The sequence below is a fragment of the Triticum aestivum genome, chromosome 3B (assembly GCF_018294505.1).
Source record: "Triticum aestivum cultivar Chinese Spring chromosome 3B, IWGSC CS RefSeq v2.1, whole genome shotgun sequence".
NCBI classification, from domain to species: Eukaryota; Viridiplantae; Streptophyta; class Magnoliopsida; order Poales; family Poaceae; genus Triticum; species Triticum aestivum.
The window spans coordinates 31,916,125-31,927,439 of record NC_057801.1 but is presented as its reverse complement, the minus strand read 5'-3'; positions in this window follow the sequence as shown (position 1 = coordinate 31,927,439).

Here is an 11,315-nt window from a genome sequence, read left to right as displayed (position 1 = left end):
TTTTAGATGGGTTTTTTTGGCTTTTCAGCTTTTGCCTGGTTCACCTCGGTTTTGGAGAAAAAATTTGTTTCATTTTTGACAAAACACAGCCATGCTTCTTGAAAAAAAAGTGCTTCTTATCGGTGTACGGTGTTCATACCCCTAACTACGCACCGGCGAGATGCAGCTTCCGTGCCGGGAAGGACATGGCAGAAGGTAGATCTATCCCAAGATGCACAAGTCATGGTAAATAATACCGTAAAGAAGACCTCCGGGCAGAGAAGATCATCTCAAGATCAAGACCCAGGATGCCCGGAAGCTACCTTTCCTGGCATGGTGTTTCTCCATGTCGCTGGCAAGCTCAGGGCCAGCAAGCCCAAGCTCTGTCCACCGCTTCGCATGCACCTGCTTGTCAGGAGTCGGCCGACAGGTGGCGGGCGCATAGGCGGTTAGGTAGAGGTTGTCGGGGCACGTGTCAATCCACCGTCTGGAAGAACAACTTTATTGACATTCGTCCACACGCGTGTCGCAGTAACAAAAGGTAGCCACCATTATGTTTCTCGTGGAAACACAAATTTGCTTCTGCGAGAAGCACAACCTGTGTCTCTGCAAGAAGCACATATTGACTTCCACGAGAAGCACAACCAATGGTTCCGTCAGAAGCACAGTTTGTGCTTCCATGAGAAGCACAACTGTGCTTCAACTGTGCTTCTTGAAAGGGAAAAGCAAAACCTATGCTTGTATGAGAAACATAGTGATTCCGCGAGAAGCACAACATGTCTTTCCCTAAAAAAAACACAACATGTGCTTTCAGAAAAAACTGAAAACCACAACCGTGCTTTCGGGCTCCCTTCTTTTCTTTTGGTTTTCTTGGTATTCTTTTTTTACACGGTTTTTGTTTTTGGAACTTTTTGGTATTCGTTTCTTCCTATTTTGAGATTTTCTTTTCTGGTTTATGGGATTTTCACGAAAAAAAGTTCATTGAAACATATTAACATGAGATTTAGTTTCGACCATGCAGACGCGAAATATGCAATGCTGAAAATGATTTGGTATAAACACATGGTTCCAAAGATAAAACGTTTTGAATAAATGAATCTGCCAAAAAAAAGGGGAAAACTCTCAGGTTGTGACAAGTGGCACATGCAATGCATCCACTTGTCGGCACCTTAAGAGATGGGGAATGACCTTTGAAAAGGGTGACCCTTATCGAGTGATTTCGTATTTTCTAATGATATTATAAAAACATACTTTTTTCACAGATATTACAAGCAATTGTATTAAAATCTAATGTTATTGGGCCACATTGGGACGACCCATATAGGGGGAGTATCAGGCCCAGTCCTAGGGGTGTGCAACCTGTGCCCCCGCACGGGCCCCCCAAGTTTTAGGGCCTCAAAATCTGTATGCGTTAGTATTAGTTTCATTAGTGATAGGATGATGGGCCTCATGTTCTGTCGTCGCTCTGGCCTGCTGTCCCGATCGCGACCCTCTTCTCTCCGCTTCTCACGCCTCTCATCTCATCAGTTGCGTCCTAGCGATCAATCGACATCGACGGATCAAGATTCACTCAGGAAAAAAAATAGCGATCGAAGCGTCTCTTCTCTCCCTTCGTTTCTTCGTGCAGGTCGAGCACACGACATGGCCTGCCGCACACTGTGCGGACGTGGCCAATTGTGCGAGTTAGAGAGATCTTACAGCTATGATGATAGGCAGCGACAATTTGCTGCAGAGGTACATCAAGTGTACATACCTGGAACACCACGCCGCACGCGTTCCCGTACGGCCCGTGGGTGCGAAGGTTGGTGACGAAGTTGAGCGACCTGATGACGACGTTGCCGTTGAAGTGGCTGTAGTGGCCTTCCACACTCGTCAGGTATTCGTCCCGCTGCAGACGAAACTGCATGCACACGTGAAACAAGTGGCTTGTGAACTCATCCACAACATGCACACATGGAGACTAATGATTAGTTAGGCAACTAATACAATGGCGGTGGACTACCCGTTGTTAGTTAGAGTAATTGGCACCGTGGTCATGCCGCCTTTTCATCCCCTGAGTGAGCCGTCCCCTGGATATATCGTCCCCAGAGCTCGGTCTCCTCCCGGTCTTTCCACATGTACGTTACGCGAATGGCGTGAACGGCACGGCAGTGGCGGACGACGACCTGGACAATGTGTGTCACCTCGCCCACCATGCCTATCCTTTCTGGCGTTGCCGCCGCCGCCGCCGCAAGGGCCCATCCTCACAACCTCTCTGGCCTGCATCTCATCTCACACCAGAAACATGCAATCATCAATCAACCAACATAGCTAGCTAGCGAGACAGATCGAATCGGAGATCTCTTGCCACTGCGGACGGATTCGTCCACCTCGCGCATCTTGCCAGGCCTCCCTCAATCCACCTTCTTGTCCAACTCTCTTCTGGCTCCGTGGGCTCCTGCTCCTGTGACCTATCCTGCCATTCCCACAACCGCGATCCACCTCTGCGGCCATCGTCTTCTCCAACTATTGCTCCGTCGCCGTCGCCCAGCCCCAAGCGCCCAAAGTCCTAAGTCGCACGCGCACCCCGCACGCGGATGAACGACCCCCTCTAGTATACATAGATAGAAGAGATGGTCTTGCTCTTAGATAAAGAAGGCATGGATGGCATGGCGAAGAGAACGAGGATGGCGTGGAACGCTGACGTGGCGCATTAATTCCAGACCCCTGCTGGACAACCGCCGGTGGGCATCCCTAGTAGGTGACGCCTATCCGTTTCGTCCGCTTGTTTCCAGCTAAGGGAATTACTACGTGTTCATGGTGGCACACGCTTCTAACAACTTAAGAACCAGTGATGTATCAACTTCCTTTCCTCTGTTTCTACAAAACCTTCCAAGTCAGTTATCTATTTATTCTGGTTTCTCGGAGGATGATGTAAAACAAAGATTGTTCTGGATTTTTTTTCATTTATTATGTATATATGTTTCTAATAATGTTCAAGCCTTCTTTGATGTTGATGTTGATGTTGATGGGCATCAGCAGTCTCTTTTTCTCTTATATGCTTGCTTGCGTTTACATGGGGGCATTGATTGATCTGCTAACATACACATGGACGATGATCCTCAACAAGTCCTCCCTTTAGATCATCATAAACCTTGATAGATAGACAGATTGATACATTTGGTCCGATCGCATCTGTCAATGACATACCATACCAACTTGGCATGGCGCACAAAAATTCTCATCGACCTTTTACATACATACATTTTTTCGGCCAAAAAAGAGCATATACCAGGTAAATCACAAAGAACAACTAGTTTGCCATCACACAGGCAATGGCAAGTACCAGTATTGCCTTGCACAACAATTTCTTGGAGATTTCATTTCAAACTCCATGGATGGACTTGTGCCCAAAAGATTGTGATGCATACAAACAACGGCACAAATACCAAAAGGTCAAGGCCCTCTACGAGTCCTTAGATTACTATTGTATATACAACGCCCGATCACTCCACGCCCAAAACAAAACAAGATGTTCAGTCCCAAGACTAAAGAAAACCAAACAAAAGAGCTGAAACAGGACACTGCTCTAACCAAGTAAATGAAGGCTAACGTTCCATGCAACAAGAAACAGGACACTGCTCTAGCGCCTGAAGCTCATTCCTCCTGCTCCTCTGTTGCGGCTGCAGGCGGTCGTGCAGCCCGGCGCTCATGAGGTTATTGTCGCTGCGGAAGAAGACGTTGCCCACCAGCTTGCTGCTCTTCTCATCCTCACGCACCTGCTTGAATCCTGGCAACAACCGAGACAATGAGACCACGATGAAGGGGGAACATACCCAAGCTGGTGGCGTACATAAACCAGCTATTGACAAGATCCTAGCCCAGTTCTTTTCACCGATTCTCTCATAATCTTGAGAAACAGAATCGACCCTCCACGCAGCTTCTCCCAGAATGTTGAGACGATATTTTTTTACAGTCCTGGATGTTTACATTCTAACTATCTAGGATTGTCAAAAAAAATAAGGGTTCAAGATTCTGGGAGAAGCTGCGGGAAGGCCTGATTCTCAAGATTATATGACAATCGACCAGAAGAACTGGGCCAGGGACCAAAATAAAGCAAGGGTCCCCGAAACTACATACAAAAACAGTAAAGATGTGACAAACTAACTAGACATGCTGAGGTGTGAAGTCGCAGTCCGATGATACATGAGCAGATTAATTTTTGATCGCTCATACTTGTCTATGAATACAACAACTCAAACCAAAATAAAGCAAGAGTTGTTTCCTCACAAAACAAGGATCAGCAAGATGTACACCAACGAGCTAGTTTATACAAGCAAGTTGTATTTCCTGGGAACTAACTAGTGAAATGCTAGTTGAGCAAGACGCGAGAGGATGCACTGCTAATTATGCTTGGTACCAAGATTATTTGATTTGGATGCGCCTATATATGGTCTTCACAAGAGCAAGAATGTTTTACTTACACATGCAAGAGCAAGGTTTCACAATAATGGGGAGGAAGGAGAGGAAGGCATACCTTCAGGCAGCTCGTTGGGAAGGGGTCGGAGATGCTGCTGCAAGTTGCCGCTCCATGGCGTCGGCAGTAACAGGGTCGGAGAAGCACGGGCGCATCGTCACCCGAGCAGGAGCTCCAGCAGGCCATTGTGGTCTTCAATGCCCGAAGGTGGTGGGGGAAGAGGACCTGCAGCTCACTAGGCAGGAGGCACTGTACCTGTAGCAAGTTGAACACCAACGAGTATATACAAGTAAGTTGTGTTTCCAGCCTGGGAAGCTCATTGCTAGCTGTGCAAGAGCTGAGAACCTAAACAAGGCAAGCTCATTTGAATCATCTTATTAACATCGTAACAAGTTGATTTGAATCATTTACAATTTACACACACAGCGGCAGCAGCAAGGTCTGATTGCTTTTCACACAAGATGAAGACCAGAACACGAGATTTCATACCAAATACAACTCGAGTGCACTGATTGAATGAGTAACCTGAAGCACTAGAAACAACCTTGGTGGTTGGATATAAGAATATGGGTGATAAAATTAAAGTGGTTTTGGATCGAATGAAGACAAAACAAAGGAAACTTCTTAATTAAGTAGACAACTCCAGGTGCCGCTATTTGGAGCTCCAAGTGGGCAGAGAGTAAAGAAGAAAATTTTAGATCAGGAACAAAAATAATTCTCATCTTGGGCATTGGACAGCTCTATACAAAATCAAAGCGATCACCTGGTCAACACAAGAAAATCAACCCTCAGAACAGGTGTTACTTCCTACTAGTAGTCGTAGAAACTTAAGGTTGTAAACCTTAGAAAAAGAAGGCCTGAGAAATCAAACTACCTACTATACCAGAACCAGCCAAAACACGCCGCATAAACCAAATCACGTGGTGGAGTTCATGTACTTTATTCCTTACAACGGTTGTTCAACCTATGGAGTCTAAACAAAAACATCATGTTCGACGCTCAAAGTTCAAACCGACACGAAAGGACGAAATTGAGTTAAAGCTAAAGAGGTCTTCCATAGCCAGAGACAAATGAGACAATGAACAGCGAGCAAGCGAGCAGGCCAGAGACAAACGGGCATGATATGCAACCCAATAGTGACAAAAAACAAAGCATGGATTCCAGTAGTGAACTACTAAAACATGAATGTTTAGATCAAGGACAAAAAAAATTCTCTTTTGGGGCATCGAACAGCTCTACAAAATCAAAGCAATCACCTAGTTAACACAAGAAATCCAACCCTCGGAATATATGTTACTTCCTACTTGTAGTGGTAGAAACTTTAGGGTATAAACCTCAGAAAAAGAAGGTCTGGGAAATCAAACTACCTACTATACGAGAGCCAGCCAAAACAATATGCATAAACCAAAATATAGCAGTACGACAGGGATGAATTATGTCCAAATTCCATCACATGCTGGATTTCATGTACTTTATACCTTACAGGAGTTGTTAACCCTTATGGAGCCTAAACGAAAAGCATCATTGGGCCCTCAGGTGGAACCAACATAACATGAAGAAATTGAGTTAAAGCTAAGGTTTATACACGAAATGCGGCACAAAACCATGGCATAATTAGCACTTGAGGAATAAACCCACTAAATGGTAAAACTGGTTATTACAACAGACCATCACCATCCTTTGCCTCGATGCCAACACCAGAATCAGACACGGCTCGATGGCTGGATACCATCTCATGGCAGAGGGAGAGGATAAGGGAAGACCAGGAACTCACCAAAAAAGATTAGGCATTGGTGTCAGCAGGCCAGCTGCCCAACCTCTGCCCAGCCGTGGCGTTGAAGGCCAGCTTAAGCTCCATCAATTCGTCACTTGAAGGCAACTAGCACAGGAGGTAGTGGGAAGGATCAATTATTATGCATGATTCAAATTTTTATTTTGAATAGTAATGCGAGTACATTATGCATGAAACACTGACAGAGAAATAATTTTTATACATCCAACAACTAAACTGAAATTGTTACTCATAAATCTGAGATACATCTAAATCTTAAAAGGATTAGCTTGGATAAGTTTCCAGCAAGCTAATCTTCCAACTCTGGATAGAGCAAACAAAACTCTGGATAGAGCACCGCACTGAGCATACAACACCCTGATATTAGATGTGTGTGTAAAACAAATCTGTTCTGAAAGATGAGATAACTAGGGAATGTGGCCACCAAAACTTGCCACCCTAAGTTAGCTAACTTTAACATCATCGGTCTTCTTGTGTTGGCTCTTTACATAGAGCCCATATGTCATCGAACCAGGTGAGCTACAACTGCAGTAGCTTACCAGGATTGACGCCAATTGAGTTCAAGAACCCAATACTCATAACTAGCTAGTCCTCTCGTTCATACTGATCTGATTTGAATCCAAATTTTTATCTAGCATGTATGGTACAAAAACAGGATAACATCCAAGAAGAAGTAAAACCAAACTAACTTGCTTAAGCAAGTAAACTTTTGGTCTTTTCTTGCTGCTAGTTTACGAAGTAACAACAACCGACATCATGTAAAGGCAAAAGGAGAAACCTTTTCATGAGAATGAAATGGCTGTCAAGTTAGAATGATACTTAATAGCCAGAGCTCATGAAAAGAATACCAGTGAGTAAAGCAAATATACGGATGTATATAGACATAGTTTAGAGTGTAGATTTTTTCACTCATTTTGCTCTGTATGTAGTCCATATTGCAATTTTTAAAAAGACTTATATTTAGGAACGGAGGGAGTATTACGGACGAAGCATTGCAAATATGCAAAGAAGGCCGATGTCTTGACACGTAAAAAAATTCATGCCTTGAATAAAACAACCCAACTTTCTCTTCAATTGAACTGGAGATGTAGAAGCTAGCCAATCAGCGAGTCAGTCACATGTAGAAGATAAATAAGCTAAGCAACATCTTCAAATTACACCCAACAGCCAGATTTCATTGCTTTACACACAAGATCAAGATCTGATTTGATAGCTTTGCACGCGATGACAAGATTTGACAGGAAGAGGGAGGAAGGAAAGGAGGGCGTACCTTAGCCAGGTCCTGGTCGTCTAGTGCCTGCAGCTCATTCCCGCTCCTCTGTTGCAGCTGCAGGCGGTCGTGCAGCCCGGTGCTCATGAGGTTGTTGTCACTGCAGAAGAAGACTTTGCCCACCAGCTTGCTGCTCTTCTCATCTTCACATGCCTGCTTGAATCCTGGCAACAAACGAGACAGTGAGACCACGAGGAAGGGGAATGTACCCAAGCGGGTGGCGTACATACAGCCAGCTACTGACAAGATATGGAACTTGATAGGGACCACTGATAAAGCATGATCCCTGAAACTATGTACTAAAACAGTAAAGATGTGACAAACTAACTAGACATGCTGAGATGTGATGATACATGAGAAGATGAGTTTTTGATCGATCATTCTTGTGTGTCAATACATCAACTGAAACCAAAATAAAGCAAGAGTTGTTCAACTCACAAAACAAGGATCAGCAAGATGTACACTAAGGAGCTAGTATATACAAGCAAGTTGTATTTCCTGGGAACTAACTAGTGAAATGCTAGTTGGGCAAGACATGAGAGGATGCACTACTAATTATGCTTGGTACCAAGTTTATTTGATTTGGATGTGCCTATGGTCTTCACAAGAGCAAGAATGCTTCACTTACACATGCAAGCATAAGGTTCCGCAATAACGGGGAGGAAGGAGAGGAGGGCATACCTGCAGGCAGCTCGTTGGGAAGGGGTCGGGGATCCTGCTGCAAGTTGCTGCTACATGGCGTCGGCAGTAACATGGTCGGAGGAGCACGGGTGCGTCATCACCTGAGCAGGAGCTCCAGCAGGCCATGGTGGTCGTCAATGCCTGCAGGTGATGGGGGAAGAAGACCTGCAGCTCACTAGGCAGGAGGCATAGTACCTGCAGCAAGTTGAGCACCGACAGGATATACAAGTAAGTTGTGTTTCCACTTTCCAGCCAGGGAACTAACAAACTAGCTAGCTAATTCGTAGTTGCGCAAGAGCTTAGAAGATAAACAAGGCAAGCTCATTTGAATCTTCCAACTCTGGATAGAGCACTGTACTAAGCATACAACACCCCAATATTAGATGCGAGTGTAAAACAAATCCATTCTGAAAGATGAGACAACTAGGGAATGTGGCCACCAAAACTTACCACCCTAAGTTAGCTAACTTTAACCTCATTGGTCTTTTTGTGTTGGATCTTTACCTAGAGCCCCATATGTCATCGAACCAGGTGAGCTACAACTTGCAGTAGCTAACCAGGATTGATGCCAATTGAGTTCAAGGACCAAATACACGGAACTAGCTAGTTCTCACGTACACATTGATCTGATTTGAATCTAAAAATCTATCTAGCGTGTGATAAGTAGCTACTGCAGGTCCAAACATGCAAATAGTTGGTTGTACTAATAATAAATAGTTGAATTATGTTTGATTTTGCCAAAACCAAGAACCACATAATCTAACAGCAAGAACCACAAAACCAAGAACTTCAATTGCAGGCTCACGTATGATCGTTTCCCCCTTGGTGCCAACAAGCAAATAGAGGTTCGATTTGCATGCACCAAAGAAGATCAAAGAAATAATAGGTCCAAACTAGAACAGAAAAAATAGAGGAAAGTAAGCTACGTCATTTATAACAATTGACATTATCTCACCATCCATCAATAAAATCAAACTGCAGATTATGAATAGTAACAATACAGCGGATGCAACCATGAATGCATAATTGATTGACCAAATAAACAAGGAGAGAGAATAAAGGTTCCTCTAGCTCCTATCAGGCCATCCATGGAAAAGGTGGCCATCAAACAATGGAGAACCAGAATATAAATCTCCGAGCAGTACACCGACTCCAATGTCGTGAGAAACAGAGGCAAATGGTAACCAGCCAATTTGCAAGGCCAAACCTCACTAACAGTACTTCTTACCTAACCAGAAAGAAATAAAATAGAGAAGGACCTCAGGCTGCTATAAGAAAACTAGAATTCGACTAAAACAACATTTTCCAAGACACTGACACACAAAATGAGAGAACACCCCGAACATATTAATTTTCCCTGTCAATGTGGGCCTGAAAGAATTCAGATAGTAAATATTAATACAGAGATCCAGAAGTGTTGACACAACATCAGTTATACACAAGCGGTGTGGTTCTTTTACTCTTAGGAATAGGGTAATCATATCAGCATCAAGATATCGTGGATGTTACAGTTATGTATGTCATACAAATCAGTCTTCAGAATAAAGAACATCACAGGCTCTTCCAACACCAGCATGCAAACTGTCCAGGCGACATAAAGCATACAACAACAACATTTCAGTTACCTATGTAGAAACTTGCGGTGGAAATCACTTATGAGGGTGTAGTTGATGAACCGTTTCGGTGTCTTGGTCTCTCCATGACCCTGCATCTTAAATACAACATCATCATCATCCTCCCACATGCAACAAACACATGTATATGATTAACCTCACAATAAAGCATGACAGCATTACTTTATTTAAAAAGGATAGCCACAACATAAAAGAAGCATACAATATAATATAGTAGGCAGCATTGTTACTTCCACGTCGAAGGAGTAGAAGTTATTCATATTGATCAGCGGGTTTCCTCGCATTAGCTCAGACTCCTTCATCTTGGTCTCTTCTTCTGTTGCTGATACTCATGCAGCAAGCATACGTGATTTCACATTAATTCTCAAAACCTAAAGAATATAAGTGCGCCTCAAAATGATAATATAGAGAAGAAAACAACAAACCTTTATAAGCCTGTCATCAGCTCTTTCCTTTTTATTCCTTTAAAGCCCCGCATTAGTGCCTCAGTGTAACCGTCATCGTCGTCGCTGAATATAGCATTCAATTAGATGAGTAAGACAAAGAATGAGTAAAGATAATTAGCTGAACTACAATACTGGGCTCAGATAAACAACTCTGTTCCAAGAATTATTGGGAGAATTACTACATCATTGTTGTTTGCTATTTTACCATATGTTTTGTAGTAAACATAAACATATTCCATTATAGTGAAAAGCATGCTAGCTATGTATTATCCAATTCCAAAGTTTATGAGAAATAACACATATTGGACAATTTGAGCCACAATCCATATTACAATTTGTCCATGCAGTTAGAAGACGTGTCAGTTAATCCCATCCATATGCGGGAACAAGAAGATTGCCATCAGCATTTTGAATGGGTGTGATTGACAAACTACCGAGACAGAACTATACAGACCTTTCACCATCACTATTGAGCTCCAAGTCAGAGTCGTCTGCATCAATTTCACGTGCAGCTATCTTATCTAATTCAGTTTTGAAGTTCATCTCTACTACTACAATAGATTACCATAGAATTCAACTTGGTTCAATTTCATTTCATAAATGAACTACGCAAAGTTAAGAAGATGTAGAAGGAAACTGACGCAAAAAATGATGTGGATTGAACATCCAACCAGATTTAATTCTGGGCATGCACATTAAATGAACTACGCAAACTTAAGAAGATGTAGAAGGAAACTGACGCAAAAAATGATGTGGATTGAACATCCAACCAGATTTAATTCTGGGCATGCACATACAGTTTGAACGACCAAATAGACAAACCAACAGTGAAGTGATGTGTATCATGTGCATACAAATGAGAGTCGTGCGTGTTCCAGAAGAGAGGGGGCGGGGGTGGGGAGGGGGCGGGGGGCGGGGGGTTGAAGTTCACCAGCCGCTAGGAGGGGGGAGGAGACGAATCCACCCCATGAGAAGCAACCGTCCATTGAGAGGCACGCCATCCACCATTAGTAATAGTGGGCTCGTCAGGGACGGCCAAGGGTGCAGGACTGGCACT